General features: G+C 46.4%; 1 long non-coding RNA gene across 1 annotated transcript in view; it reads right to left on the bottom strand.

The window, feature by feature from the left end:
* LOC140426053 (uncharacterized) overlaps positions 1 to 16174 on the bottom strand; it is a 109742-nt gene that overhangs the window by 72505 nt on the left and 21063 nt on the right. The gene's annotated exons all lie outside the window — the stretch shown is intronic.

The following is a 16174-nucleotide window of genomic DNA, read 5'->3' as shown; positions in this document are numbered from 1 at the left end:
CAATTCGGTGACGTTTACATTAATGATGGAAAGGGATAAGTATACACGGCAGGGCAAGAGTTATAGCTGGGGGAAGGGCAATTATGATGCCATTAGACGTGACTTGGGGGGGATAAGGTGGAGAAGTAGGCTGCAAGTGTTGGGCACACTGGATAAGTGGAGCTTGTTCAAGGATCAGCTACTGCGTGTTCTTGATACGTATGTACCGGTCAGGCAGGGAGGAAGGCGTCGAGCGAGGGAACCGTGGTTTACCAAAGAAGTGGAATCTCTTGTTAAGAGGAAGAAGGAGGCCTATGTGAAGATGAGGTGTGAAGTTTCAGTTGGGGCGATGGATAGTTACAAGTACGCGAGGAAGGATCTAAAGAGAGAGCTAAGACGAGCAAGGAGGGGACATGAGAAGTATTTGGCAGGTAGGATCAAGGAGAACCCAAAAGCTTTCTATAGGTATGTCAGGAATAAGCGAATCGCTAGGGAAAGAGTAGGACCAGTCAAGGACAGGGATGGGAAGTTGTGTGTGGAGTCTGAAGAGATAGGCGAGATACTAAATGAATATTTTTCGTCAGTATTCACTCAGGAAAAAGATAATGTTGTGGAGGAGAATGCTGAGCCCCAGGCTAATAGAATAGATGGCATTGAGGTACGTCGGGAAGAGGTGTTGGCAATTCTGGACAGGCTGAAAATAGATAAGTCCCCGGGACCTGATGGGATTTATCCTAGGATTCTCTGGGAGGCCAGGGAAGAGATTGCTGGACCTTTGGCTTTGATTTTTATGTCATCATTGGCTACAGGAATAGTGCCAGAGGACTGGAGGACAGCAAATGTGGTCCCTTTGTTCAAAAAGGGGAGCAGAGACAACCCCGGCAACTATAGACCGGTGAGCCTCACGTCTGTAGTGGGTAAAGTCTTGGAGGGGATTATAAGAGACAAGATTTATAATCATCTAGATAGGAATAATATGATCAGGGATAGTCAGCATGGCTTTGTGAAGGGTAGGTCATGCCTCACAAACCTTATTGAGTTCTTTGAGAAGGTGACTGAACAGGTAGACGAGGGTTGAGCAGTTGATGTGGTGTATATGGATTTCAGCAAAGCGTTTGATAAGGCTCCCCATGGTAGGCTATTGCAAAAAATACGGAGGCTGGGGATTGAGGGTGATTTAGAGATGTGGATCAGAAATTGGCTAGCTGAAAGAAGACAGAGGGTGGTGGTTGATGGGAAATGTTCAGAATGGAGTACAGTCACAAGTGGAGTACCACAAGGATCTGTTCTGGGGCCGTTGCTGTTTGTCATTTTTATCAATGACCTAGAGGAAGGCGCAGAAGGGTGGGTGAGTAAATTTGCAGACGACACTAAAGTCGGTGGTGTTGTCGATAGTGTGGAAGGATGTAGCAGGTTACAGAGGGATATAGATAAGCTGCAGAGCTGGGCTGAGAGGTGGCAAATGGAGTTTAATGTAGAGAAGTGTGAGGTGATTCACTTTGGAAGGAATAACAGGAATGCGGAATATTTGGCTAATGGTAAAGTTCTTGAAAGTGTGGATGAGCAGAGGGATCTAGGTGTCCATGTACATAGATCCCTGTAAGTTGCCACCCAGGTTGATAGGGTTGTGAAGAAGGCCTATGGAGTGTTGGCCTTTATTGGTAGAGGGATTGAGTTCCGGAGTCGGGAGGTCATGTTGCAGCTGTACAGAACTCTGGTACGGCCGCATTTGGAGTATTGCGTACAGTTCTGGTCACCGCATTATAGGAAGGACGTGGAGGCTTTGGAGCGGGTGCAGAGGAGATTTACCAGGATGTTGCCTGGTATGGAGGGAAAATCTTATGAGGAAAGGCTGATGGACTTGAGGTTGTTTTCGTTGGAGAGAAGAAGGTTAAGAGGAGACTTAATAGAGGCATACAAAATGATCAGGGGTTTGGATAGGGTGGACAGTGAGAGCCTTCTCCCGCGGATGGATATGGCTGGCACGAGGGGACATAACTTTAAACTGATGGGTAATAGATATAGGACAGAGGTCAGAGGTAGGTTCTTTACGCCAAGAGTAGTGAGGCCGTGGAATGCCCTACCTGCTACAGTAGTGAACTCGCCAACATTGAGGGCATTTAAAAGTTTATTGGATAAACATATGGATGATAATGGCATAGTGTAGGTTAGATGGCTTTTGTTTCGGTGCAACATCGTGGGCCGAAGGGCCTGTACTGCGCTGTATTGTTCTATGTTCTATCAATGTGAAATTGGGGGCAGCATGGTGGTGCAGTGGTTAGCATTGCTGCCTCACGGCGCCGAGGTCCCAGGTTCGATCCTGGCTCTGGGTCACTGTCCATCTGGAGTTTACATATTCACCCCGTGTTTGCATGCATTTCGCCCCCACAACCTAAAGATGTGCAGGTGGGTGGATTGGCCACGTTAGATTGCCCCTTAATTTGAAAAAAATAAATTGTGTTCTCTAAATTTTAAAATAAATTTTAAAAATAAATTAAATGTGAAATTGGTTTTACTCGGCTATGATTGACAGCTTGCACACCAACCCTGCTGTCTAGAGTGTTTAATTTAATTTCCCTTCATGCTTGAATGAATTTCAAGTAGCCTGCTTATGAAACTAACCACAATGTTTATAAACATCTAACTATGATTGACAGCTCTTGGGCCACATCAAAGGTGCTCTCACTTCCTTTTATCTTTGAGGACAGCTCGGTGTGTACAAATTGTCAATCACAAAGAATGATGCCTGGACTTCAGGGGTAAGGTAATGAGGAGAGATTATACAAATTAGGCCAGTTTACACTTGAATGAGGATGGTTAAGGGGTGACCTGATCAAAGTCTTTAAGATATTAACAGGAAAGGACAGGGTAGATAAAGATGATCTGTTTCTACTGGTTGGGGTTCTAGATCTAGGGTTCAAGCATAAAAATTAAGGCCCGACCTTTCTGGAGAGATGTTAGGAAGCACTTTAACTGGAGAGATGTTAGGAAGCCTCAGGTCTATTCCACAAAAGACAATTGATGCTAGATCAGTTGACAATTTTAAATCTGAGAGAGATACATTTTTGTTGAGCAAAGGTATTAAGAGATATGGGCCAAAGACAGCTGGATAAAGTTAGGCCACAGATTAGCCATGATCTCATTGAAAGGTGGAGCAAGTTAAAGGGGTTGAATGGCCTACTCCTGTTCCTATGTTCCTAATACTTTTGGTGCCGGCTTTGTTTCAGGAGTAGCCGGAAAGGTTACATATTTGGGGATCAGTCTACCTTTGGGTTTCACTCTAGATTTTTTGTTGAGGTTTATTCCTTTAGCCTTCATTCCTTCTGAGGTAGTGGTGCTATTCCCCAATACACAGAAGTCTGGTTCATGAGTGCCAGGGCCTAGCCTTTGTCATTTAAATTAAGGGTGGCTGAGTTACCGATGAGGATCATGGTCAATTCACACTATCCTGATGGTTCCTCCTGCTCTGTTCACATTGGCGTTTGTCGCCTGTAATACGTAACGGTTACTGAGGTGCTGGTTCTGCTTGTTCTAATCCGGTCAGTACTTGATGAAAGCCTCAGTGACAATCCTGGATTACAGAACCGCTCCATCCTGAATATTCAAGAAAACTGGTTGGAGCAAATGTCATTCTGGTGATACTCTGCGTTTCAATTGTTGCTCTATGGTTAGCACTCGAAGCATAAAACCAAGGTAACACTTCAACATAGCACAAAGGGAGTCCTGCATACGAGAGGTGCTGTTTCTTCGATGAGACCTTATGCTGAGGCCCCGTCTGCTTTCTCAAATGAATATAAAAGGCTCCAAGGCACTTTTTAACAGAACTATAGAAAGGTTGTAGCACCGAAGGAGGCCATTTGGCCCATTGTGGCCCTGTCAGCTGTCTGCAAGCTCGACTCAACCAGTTCCACTCCCCAATCCCTTACCTGTAGCCCTGAAATTATCTTCCCTTCAGGCACTTACCTAATTCCTTCTTGGACGTTACGATTGAATCTGCCTCTGCCGCACTCTCAGACAGTGCATTCCAAATCGTAACTGCCACTTTGCAGGGCAGTCCAAAGCAGTCTCACACCCATGGTCCCGTGGCTATTATTTATCCCAAAACCAACATCGCGAAAACAGATCGTCGGCTTATTCGTCCAATTGCTGTTTGTGGGAGCTTGCTGTGTGCCTGCTGATGGTCTGATGTAAGGATGTTGCAACAGTGGCTGTTCTTCAGAAGGCATTCACTTGCCACAGAGCATGTTGGGACTTCCTGGGTTTGTTGCGAAAGGCAGTACAGAAATGCAAGTGCGTCCTTTTCTTTTACTTGGCACCTGAATTTGGAATAGAATTGGCACCAGACGATATGTCAGCTGTACATCTGTCGTCCCAGCCGAGGAGAAGACAAACAGAGACAAATGATTATGATGGAGGGGGGTGGTGGGCAGGATGAGAGAGGGAGGTGAAGAGCAACATTGAGCAGTGACGATTCCTTGGGGTGGATTGAATGTACAGGTGGGTTGTTAACTTATAATAAATCTTGATGCTTTGTGCTGATATGATTATCTTTCTATCTTTGGGACGTAGATTGATGTCTAATCCTCTGAGTACCTATCAGATCTACTCTTGTATGTTGAGCAGTCCAGGTGCAATCTCGGTGCTGACACTGCACTTCTGCCGAAAGTTAAGATTTTCCTGTCATATTAAGTGCCTAGTGGCAGCAAAGCCGCATTAATATTATATTCAAATGGAGCTTACAGCATGATCTGACTTTAAAGCTGCTATTTTAATCCCAGTACCTGCGCCATGAGGTTGCCCAGCAAAATTAATAAGTGCCACAGCTTTTGATTTTCATGTTTTCTTTATTAAATCCTGGGTGAGCTGTCTGATTTTTTTGTCAATTTTGGGATTTTGGTGCAAAATTAATTTGCCTCGGTTCACAAAGTTAGAAGCATGACTTCAATGCGGTCATGCCAAAGTCATTGCTCTATTGTTCGAAGAATGGGAGATGATCTCATTCATACAAATAAGGTTCTGAAGGGGTTCGACAGGCTGGACACTGAGAGGTCGTTCGTACTGGTCGGAGAATCTAAAACGCGGCGGAGGGCACAGTCTCCGGGTAAGGGGGCTGATCATTTAGGACCGAGACGAGGAGAAACAACTTCACTCAAAGGGTTGTGAATCTTTGGCATTCTCTGCTCCAGTGGACGTTGGATGGTCCATCGTTGATTACATTTAAAGCTGGGATGGACAGATCATTGGTCTCTTAGGGAATCAGGGTAGATCGGAGTGAGCAGGGAAGTGGAGTTGAAACCCAAGATCAGCCGTGATTTTATTGAAAGGTGGAGCAGGCTGGATGGACCGTGTGATCTGCTCTGGTTCTATTTCTTATTGTATCATGTGATGATCACTACAGGGACAGATAACTTTGAAAAAAGACATTTAAGCTTTCAATTAACAGTGGAAAGAATAACACATCAAGGTTTCATGTCTTAAAAAACTTTCACTGCAGCAAATTACTGAAAATGCTATTGACTAAACATTACTTTCTTTTGTGGGAAATATAGACTTTAAACTATAGAAATAAACAGTTCCACTTGACTTATCCCACATTCTAACAGGACTACCTATAAAATTCTAACAGGACTAGACAGGGTAGATGCACAAAGGACGTTCCCGATGGTGGGTGTGTTCAGAACCAGGGGTCTCATTCTGAGGATACGGGGTAGACTATTTAGGACTGAGATGAGGAGAAATTTCTTCACCCAGAGAATGGTCAGTCTGCGGAATTCGTTACCACAGAAAACAGTTGAGACCAAAACATTCTGGGCGCAATTTAGCACAACAAAAAAAAGTCCCACTTTGGGCACGGATAGCAGGGTATTTCCCGACACCTACAGCACCTCGAACGGGGCGTTGCTTTATTTTTCGGCTGAGATGCCACTTAACTCATTCCTAAGAAAAGACCAGGGTACCATTTTTAAATGCCGCCACAATTTCTCAACCCGCCCCAGCCACCGCACAATGGCTTCCGGACCCCCTCAACTTACCTCTTGGAGGTCCTCGAGGCCCCCCCTGTCACCCCATCAGTGTGGCATTGCCAAGGATGTCTGGGTGGTGCTGCCAAGCTGCTGGGTTGGCAGGTACCACCCTGCCCAGAGCACGACCATCCGCAGGCCTCCAATGGCCTGGGAGACACCCCCAGGGGCCATTACGCCTGGTCCACATTTGTGTGCTAAACAGCGCTATGGCGAGGTCTCTCAGACGAGGCCATTAGTTCCCGAACCTCGGGATAATCGGCGCAGGCATATTTAAATGAGCCGACTAGCTCATTTAAATATGTTAATCTGGATCTCGCCCTGCGATGTCGAGATCCAGATTGTGACGTCTCGCGAGATTTAACGGCCTTGCTGCGTCACCAAGTCGGACGCGATGAGCCCATTCAATCACGCCCTCTGTATTATCAAGAAACAGTTATATATAGCAGTTGAAGCAACGAGGATCATAAGATATAAGTGGAAGGCGGGAACAGACTACTGAATGGCAAAGCAGGCCCGAAGGGCCGAATGGCCTCCTCCTGCTCCTATTTTCTATGTTTCCAATCACCTTCCATAGAATTACCGGTTTCATTGCAAACAGTTCACAGGTTCTTTCAGCTCCCGGTGGGTTACTTCCTGCTGATTGTAGCAGCCGGGTAACTTCTAATCCCAGAATTCTTCCTCACTTGAGAGGCTTGCACTGTAGATTTCTTCCTCTAGCTTCAAGCTGGGCATGTCTTCCAATCTCCTTCAACTCCTCACGAGCTCGATCTTCAATCTGAGCACAAACTCCCACTTGTGCTCGACATGGCGAGTGTTAAGAGTCAGCATTTCTCTGCTTAAAGTGCAGGACTAGCTATTTTAACCTTTTGGTCTCACTTCTCAGTTGACTACAAACCAGAACAAGACAAGACTGAAAATGCCGCCTGTCTGTGATATGCCTTAGTTTAAAGGAAAACTTGGCACCTGATCTGAAACTGGTGTCCTTCACCCGCTTCCTCGTGGCAATGGGAAACATCTTAGCATCCAAGTAGAAATGCTAATTAATTATCTTTGATCCTGACACTATTTCATCTTTCCAAGTATAGGGATAGTTTGCAGAACAGCTGTAGACAATTTCGCAGCTGTAGCACCTTTTTGGAACTTTGGACATTTAGGGTCGATCATATGTTACACTGAGTACCAGCTGTCATTGCCCCCAAGTACACCTCCTCTCAATGTGTCTTTCTCAGATCTGTAATAAGCAAACCACCCAGGCTTACGGCCAGGCAGAGTCCAAAATAGGTCACATGGCACCTTTTATCCACCCTACCTTTACAGCTGCAATATCACAATATTGTCGCCTTAGAAACTAAAATATACAATCCTAAACCATAATAAGCTTCAGAGCTTCATACCTGTACCACCACTGGAGTGGGGCTTAAACCCATAACCTTCTGACTGCAAGCTGGAGGAGGTGAAAAGTTCAAGAGTGTGGGTCTTAGTGAAGAAATCATTGATGTTGTCTTCACTTTGCAGAGTGCCCTTAAGTAATGGAAGGCTTTTGACAGAGGCAAGGGTGGGCGTTAGTAGAATTTGATGCGATCCATCCAAATCCAGCAATGGACACATTGATACACAGAACATACAGTGCAGAAGGAGGCCATTCGGCCCATCGAGTCTGCACCGACCCACTTAAACCCTCACTTCCACCCTATCCCCCTAACCCAATAACCCCTCCTCACCTTTTTGGTCACTAAGGGCAATTTATCATGGCCAATCCACCTAACCTGCACGTCTTTGGACTGTGGGAGGAAACCGGAGCACCCGGAGGAAACCCTCGCAGACACGGGGAGAATGTCCAGACTCCGCAGAGACAGTGGCCCAGCAAGGAATCGAACCTGGGACCCTGGCGCTGTGAAGCCACAGTGCTATCCATTTGCGCTATCGTGCTGCCCACCTTGGATAGACTTGTGGGAGTAAAGGTGGGGAGGATAGCAGAGGAGGAACTGACCAGTTTGGGACACACAGAAGGATGTGCTGTTGCCGTTAGTATTAAACCTGCAGGCGGGAGAGCAATTAGATTAAGTCACAGCAAATCAGATGAAGATATTTATTGAAAGAGTACGTTTTCTATTAATACCATGTAGCCTGATTGATGAGTCAGATTTGAACAAACGTTATCTGAGAGAAAACAAAACGCAAAGAAAGACAAGTTTTATGATTGCTTAAACTCTTGGCGAACCATGACCTGTTTTGTAAGAAGATCAATGGCGGAGGTGGTATGTCGGGGTTACAAATGAGTTGATTAGCAAATAATTATTAATCACGGCTTACCCTACTTGCTGTGTTTAGAAAGTCTAAACTGCATGTAGTTGTACTGTGGCAAGATTCATCTGAGTAGCACGTGCAACGTGCCCCATCCACACAACCCATAGCCTCTGTTTGTAATATTGGGCAGAATTGTCCGTTCCCTGCGGGCGTCCCACACGCTGCCTGAAAAGTCTGTGAGACACCCGTGCCGAGTCTGAGGGGGGAGGGAAAGCCCGCCCTATCTTCTGCCAAGCTGGTCATTTGGTGGGCAGCGGCAGGGCCTTCCTCCAGAATGAGGACCCCGGATATGACTTCCCGCCCACCGGCTGCTGCTGTCCAATCATAGGCCAGCAAAGCGGCACCGTGAAGGAAACCATGGTTGTTGGCCGAGCCACTCTCCTTGCAATCCCAGGATCAAGGAGCAACCAAAGAAAAAGATGTGTTGTTGGGTGTGTGTGTGTGTGGGGGGGGGGGGGTGCTTTCAGTGGTCACCCATCTGCTCCAAGTCCACGCCCTTGGTCCTGCACAGATTAGTTTGATGAAACCCAGAAAGCTATCATACAGTTGCAGAAGGTAATTAGGAAGGCAAATGAATGCTGGCTTCTATTTCAAGCGGGCTGGGGGACAAAAGTAAAGAGGCGTTGCTGCAACTGTCCAAGGTACTAGTGAGAATGTTTTGTACAGTTTTGGCCCCCTTATCTGAAGGAAGATATATTATCATTGGAGGCAGTACAGAGGAGCTTTACTAGGATGATCCCGGGTATGGAGGGACTGCCATACAAATTTTTATAAATGACCTGGATGAGGGCGTAGAAGGATGGGTGAGTAAATTTGCAGACGACACTACAGTCGGTGGAGTTGTGGACAGTGCGGAAGGATGTTACAAGTTACAGAGGGACATAGATAAGCTGCAGCTCTGGGCATAGTTTAATGCAGAAAAGTGTGAGGGGATTCATTTTGGAAGGAATAACAGGAAGACAAAGTACTGGGCTAATGGTAAGATTCTTGGCAGTGTGGATGAGCAGAGAGATCTCGGTGTCCATGTACATAGATCTCTGAAAGTTGCCACCCAGGTTGAGAGGGTTGTTAAGAAGGCGTACGGTATGTTAACTTTTATTGGCAGAGGGATTGCGTTTCTGAGCCATGAGGTCATGTTGCAGCTGTACAAAACTCTGGTGCGGCCGCATTTGGAGTATTGCGTGCAATTCTGGTCGCCGCATTATAGGAAGGATGTGGAAGCATTGGAAAGGGTGCAGAGGAGATTTACCAGAATGTTGCCTGGTATGGAGGGAAGATCTTATGAGGAAAGGCTGAGGGACTTGAAGCTTTTTTCGTTAGAGAGAAGAAGGTTAAGAGGTGACTTAATTGAAGCACACAAGATGATCAGAGGATTGGATAGGGTGGACAGTGAGAGCCTTTTTCCTCGGATGGTGATGTCTAGCATGAGGGGACATAGTTTTAAATTGAGGGGAGATAGATATAAGACAGATGTCAGAGGTAGGTTCTTTACTCAGAGAGTAGTAAGGGCATGGAATGCCCTGCCTGCAACAGTAGTGGACTCGCCAACACTAAGGGCATTCAAATGGTCATTGGATAGACATATAGACGATAAGGGAATAGTGTAAATGGGCTTTAGAGTGGTTTCACAGGTCGGCGCAACATCGAGGGCCGAAGGACCTGTACTGCGCTGTAATGTTCTATGTTCTATGAAAGATCAATCAGGTTGGGTCTGTACTCCTTGGAGTTCAGAAGAATGAGAGATGAATGTGGGGAGGATGTTTCCACTCATGGAAGAATGGAGGACCAGTGGGAGTAGTCGCAGAATAAGGGGCTGCTCGCTAAGATGGATCTGAGGATGAATTTCTTCCCTCAAAGAGTGGTGAATCTTTGGAATTCTTTATCCCAGGAAGGTGTGGAGGTCGCATCCTTGAACAATTTCAAGGCTGAGATTGGTCGGTTTTGAATCAATAGGGGGATTACGGGTTACAGAGAGAAGACAGTGAAGTGGATACAGTGAGTTTTAGATCAGCCATGATCTTACTAAATGGTGGAGCAGGCCCGAAGGGCTGAATGGCCTACTCCTGTTCCTATTTCTTCTGGTCTTACGATCTCATGGTGAACACACCCCGACCAGCTGACGTTTAGTCCACACAGTTTTACCAGTCACCCCAGTCATAGATCGGCCAACCCGCCTGTAGCTGGAAAGATTGCAGCGGGGGTGGGAGTTGGGAACAAGTGGCTCTTAACTGACCACGTTAGGGACTTGAGTGGAGGAGGGATGGGCGGGTTGACCGTGACCCTTCCTGCTCAGAACCTACTTCCAGTGGAAGCCGGAAGGCATCGGGTATGGGTTCCGACACCAAACCACCAGAATTTCAGGCCCGTCCACTTCCTCCTCACCTCCTGCGGCCTTTGAGAGGGTTACAAAGAACAAAGAAAAGTACAGCACAGGAACAGGCCCTTCGGCCCTCCAAGCCTGTGCCGACCATGCTGCCCGTCTAAACTAAAATCTTCTACACTTCCTGGGTCCGCATCCCTCTATTCCCATCCTATTCATGTATTTGTCAAGATGCTCCTTAAATGTCACTATCGTCCCTGCTTCCACCACCTCCTCTGGCAGCGAGTTCCAGGCACCCGTTATCCTCTGTGTAAAAAACTTGCCTCGTGCATCTCCTCTAAACCTTGCCCCTCTCACCTTAACCTATGCCCCCTAGTAATTGACCCCTCTACCCTGGGAAAAAGCCTCTGACTATCCACTCTGTCTATGCCACTCATAATTGTGTAGACCTCTATCAGGTCGCCCCTCAACCTCTTTCGTTCCAGTGAGAACAATCCGACTGTATTCAACCGCTCTTCATAGCTAATGCCCTCCATACCAGGCAACATCCTGGTAAATCTCTTCTGAACCCTCTCTAAAGCCTCCACATCCTTCTGGTAGTGTGGCGACCAGAATTGAACACTATACTCCAAGTGTGGCCTAACTAAGGTTCTATACACCTAGATCTCTTTGGCTGTCAATACTCTTGAGGGTTCTACCATTCACTGTATATTCCCTACCTGCATTAGACCTTCCAAAATGCGTTACCTCACATTTGTCCGGATTAAACTCCATCTGCCGTCTCTCCGCCCAAGTCTACAAATGATCTAAATCCTGCTGTATCCTCTGACAGTCTGTATCCTCTTACGTCTTATTTGTGGCCTGCGTTGCGAGTTCTGTGGTCACCTCCCACTGTTACTGTGGCCATCCAGCTTGCAGTGGCTAAAGCTGGTGTGACTCCCAGCCGTCACTCACAGATGTCACCATGACAAGCCAATGTCTATTGAGCAGGTTTTATTTAACTGCTTGGGCTGTCTGAAATAAATGCCAATTTTTGTTTTATTTCAAAGTACCGCTTTTAAAAAAAAATCTAGTCCTCATATTTTTGGTAATTAAGCCTCTGTTCCCACAGTTACATCAGCTCTGCTCGGGGGCGTCCACTTAGATTGGAAAGCTAGGGCAGATTGATAGCCTCTTCAAAACGCCCAGCAGGGAGTTCATCTCATGCTTTAACATATGCACATTATTAATAAGGTTACACTCTCCATTTGCTTGGCGAGGTCAGTCCGATGAAATCTGTTCCCTGCTAGGCTCTTGGACAGGCATGTCTTAGGCTGATGAATGTGATGGAACTGTGCAGTTGGTTTGGAACCTGCAGGTGCACTGCATAAAACGGAAGACCATTTCAAAACATCAGTCAGTTCTTAATCACGTCAGTTCTATTCCCCTTTCAATGAAGGATCAAACTCCACAGGGGATAAAAGTGGTAGTATAGAGTTAATTGTTGATGAGAATCGGTTTTAAGCAGCACTGTCATGTAGAAAAGGGATACGAGGCAGAAATAAGGGCTTGAATTTCTTTAGCTAAACCGGAACAGCTCCATCAATTATTTTTGTATTGCCATTTTAGAGTTACTGTTATAATGTGGGATACGGAATGGACAATTTGCATACTGCAGGCACCCAGGGACAGCATCATGATCGGAACCCAAAAATATGTTTTAGTTGAAAAAATTATATATGGTGGCTAGAACATCAGAGATAATAACAATCTTTATTAGTGTCACAAGTAGGCTTACATTAACACTGCAATGAAGTTACTTTGAAAATCCCCCAGTCGCCACACTCCGGCCCCTGTCCGGGTACACGGAGGGAGAATGTCCAATTCACCTTGTTGCCTTTTTTCCATTTACTCTTTTACTCTGTCCTTTCTGTGGCTCTGTTCCAATTATGGCAATCAGTGAATTTGCCCATCTTTCTATGTTATCTATGTCCTAATGCTTAGAGTCGCCAGGTATCGAGTGATACCACCACAAGTTTCAACCAGCTATCGATCAAAGAGCCAAACACCAATTAGTTAGTTCAAGGTCAAGGGTACTTTATTTATACACAATTAGTCATGCAACATAAACACTAATAGTTAACTACACCTATCGACTAAGACAACCTGTACTTAACTTCGGGCACCCGGCTTAGACCAGAGAAACAGTGGCCGCTGTTCGATTCTGGATCTATCGAGTCCGAAGGAGTAACTGCTGCCCAGCTGGGCTCATCCGTCTGGTAGCGAGCGTTGAACTTGGACTTGCTTCTGGTGTTGCTGCGATTGGAGATGGCCGTGGCCAGGGCGCCAGGTCCAAGAGAGGACGAACATGTGGCGAACTCTTCTTCTTATACTTGGCGGTTTTCGCGCCCTTTTGGGTGGTCCTTCAGTTTGGGCCCTACTAATTGGGTGATCTCTGATCACTCCGTTTGATTCCTAACCAATAAGTGGGCGGGGATCTGGATGGCTGGGCTTGTCCCAAGCGGTCACTGACCCCATTGTTTGCGTTTCCCTTGATCAGGGAGTGGCGCCGAAATGTCTGGGACGTTCCCGGTTGCTCGAGTACCAGTCCTTTGTTTTGGGGAAGATGGGCCATCAAATGCTAATCGGCCCCATTAAAATGCTAATTGGTCGGAGTTTCAATACCGTCTGCCCTTCTTGCTTGCAAATATGCATTTCTGGCTCTGAGCTAGACTGAGTCTTGGCTTGTCCATTTTACCCACTAGGCTTTGTGAATATCTCTGTACCAAGTTGTAAGTGGCCATCCCAGATGGTTACAACCTAACAAGCATGTCCTCTCTCATAATAACGGCCTTAATATCAGGAATGGTTTGATGAATTTTAAACTCGGCCACAGAACAGCAGACAATTGTTTTTAAACTAGCTCACGAGTACTGTGATCGTTGACCAACTTGCTGCAGCTTGCCGCCATTTCCGTTCTCCTGCCATTTGACTTTTGTTGTGGGGTGGGGGTGAGGTGCGGGGCGGGGGGGGGGGGGGGGGGAGGGACGGCATTGCTGCAACAGCCTCAGTACTCAACACCGACAGCTGCCAATCTCCAGATGCAATTCTGCAACTCATCCGCTTCATTCTGGATCACAACGTCTTCACCTTCGACAACAAGTTCTTCATCCAGACGCACGGAACAGCCATGGGGACCAAATTTGCACCTTAATATGCCAACATCTTCATGCACAGGTTTGAACAAGATCTACTCACCGCACAGGACCTTCAACCAACGTTATACACCAGATACATCGATTACATTTTTTTCCTTTGGACCCACGGCGAAGAATCACTGAAACGACTACACGATGACATCAATAAGTTCCATCCCACCATCAGACTCACCATGGACTACTCTCCAAAATCAGTTGCATTCTTGGACACACTCATCTCCATCAAGGACGGTCACCTCAGCACTTCGCTTTACCGCAAGCCCACGGATAACCTCACGATGCTCCACTTCTCCAGCATTAAAGAAGCCATCCCTTATGGACAAGCCCTCCGTATACACAGGATCTGCTCAGTCGTGGAGGAGCGTAACAGACATCTGCAGACACTGAAATATTCCCTCGTACGAACGGGATATGGCACTCGACTCATCAATCAACAGTTCCAACGCGCCACAGCAAAAAACCGCACCAACCTCCTCAGAAGACAACCACGGGACACAAACGACAGAATACCCTTCGTCGTCCAGTACTTTCCCGGAGCGGAGAAATTACGACATCTTCTTCGCAGCCTTCAACACATCATCGATGAAGATGAACATCTTGCCAACGTCATCCCCACACCCCCACTACTTGCCTTCAAACAACCGCGCAACCTCAAACCATTGTTTGCAGCAAACTACCCAGCCTTCAGAACAGCGACCATGACACCACACAACCCTGCCATGGCAATCTCTGCAAGACGTGCCAGATCATCGACATAGATTCCACCATTACACGTGAGAACACCACCCACCAGGTACGCGGTACATACTCATGCGACTCGGCCAACGTTGTATACCTCATATGCTGCAGGAAAGGATGTCCCGAAGCGTGGTACATTGGCGAGACCATGCAGACGCTGCGACAATGAATGAACGGATATCACACGACAATCACCAGGCAGGAATGTTCCCTTCCAGTTGGGGAACACTTCAGCAGTCAAGGGCATTCAGCCTCTGATCTCCGGGTAAGCGTTCTCCAAGGCGGCCTTCAGGACGCGCGACAATGCAGAATCGCCGAGCAGAAACTTATAGCCAGGTTCCACACACATGAGTGCGGCCTCAACCGGGACCTGGGATTCATGTCGCATTACATTCACCCCCCACCATCTGGCCTGGGCTTGCGAAATCCTACCAACTGTCCTGGCTTGAGACAATTCACACCTCTTTAACCTGGGGTTACACCTATCTCTGGATCTGTAAAGACTTAATTAACTGCAAATGCTCGCATTCTAAGCATTGTCTTGCATCTTTGAATTTGTCTATATATATGATTCTGAAACATACCTCTTCATTCACCTGAGGAAGGAGCAGCGCTCCGAAAGCTAGTGTTTGAAACAAATCTGTTGAACTTTAACCTGGTGTTGTAAGACTTCTTACTGTGTTATCCGAAGCAGCATAATACAACATGATACCAGGGGTAACTGTTCAATCTATTTAGTTCAACTCAGCAAGATCCATGACAACCAGCTACTGAATACAGGATGGACACGATTCAGGCTCCACATCAGCTCAGGACCACCGGCAATCTTAGTGCCAACTGCCGATCATTCAAGCAGAAATTTCAACTATACGTGAAAGCATCCAACCTCAATGGCGCGACCGATGCTCGGAAATGTTTTTGAAAACTCACCACTATTCTTAGCAGTCCCCGTATACCAAAAGGGCCGACATTCGAAATGGTGATCAGGGATTCTCACTCCCCGAGTCCGATGCAAGCTTCAGTGGGTGCTATTCAGGTCAAACTATATTTTCAAGTTATCCCCCGGTATAACCCATACCTTCACCAAAGATTTCATCTACTTACCACTTAGTAGCATCGACCCTGGCTCCCGCATTGCTAAGTAAGTAAAGTAGACTTTGGAATAACCACTATTTCAGGTTAAATTAAGTTATTTTATTATTATATTTTTTCTTTTAAAAGCTGCAATTACTGTCTTTACAGGAAGGTAAAAAGAGTTTGCTTCTGGATCCTTCTGGTTGGTTGAAGGGACCTTCAGGCCCAACTTGACAATCAATCTTCTTTAAAGTCTGGTCTTCTTTAGATGTATTCGCTGATGAGCTCAGTTGCTGTGTCCTATCTTTCACATGTACAGAGCTGTGAGAGCTATCTCTGAGCTGACTCTGCCTACTTTTTAAATTCTAGTCTTCCTTAGATGTACTTAGCTATTTTAGCTCGGCTGCTTTGCCCTGTCTCTTTCCCATGGCCGAGCTGACTGTAATCTGACCCTGCTTCTCCCCTCTCTCTCACTCTCTCTCTCTGGGTTCTGCTTCTTGTTCTGGTAGTTCCTGCCCTGGTCTCTTGGTTTATAT

The sequence above is a fragment of the Scyliorhinus torazame genome, chromosome 7, assembly GCF_047496885.1.
Source record: "Scyliorhinus torazame isolate Kashiwa2021f chromosome 7, sScyTor2.1, whole genome shotgun sequence".
Taxonomy (NCBI): Eukaryota; Metazoa; Chordata; class Chondrichthyes; order Carcharhiniformes; family Scyliorhinidae; genus Scyliorhinus; species Scyliorhinus torazame.
The sequence above is the reverse complement of the archived record's forward strand: the minus strand, read 5'-3'. Positions and strand labels throughout refer to the sequence as shown.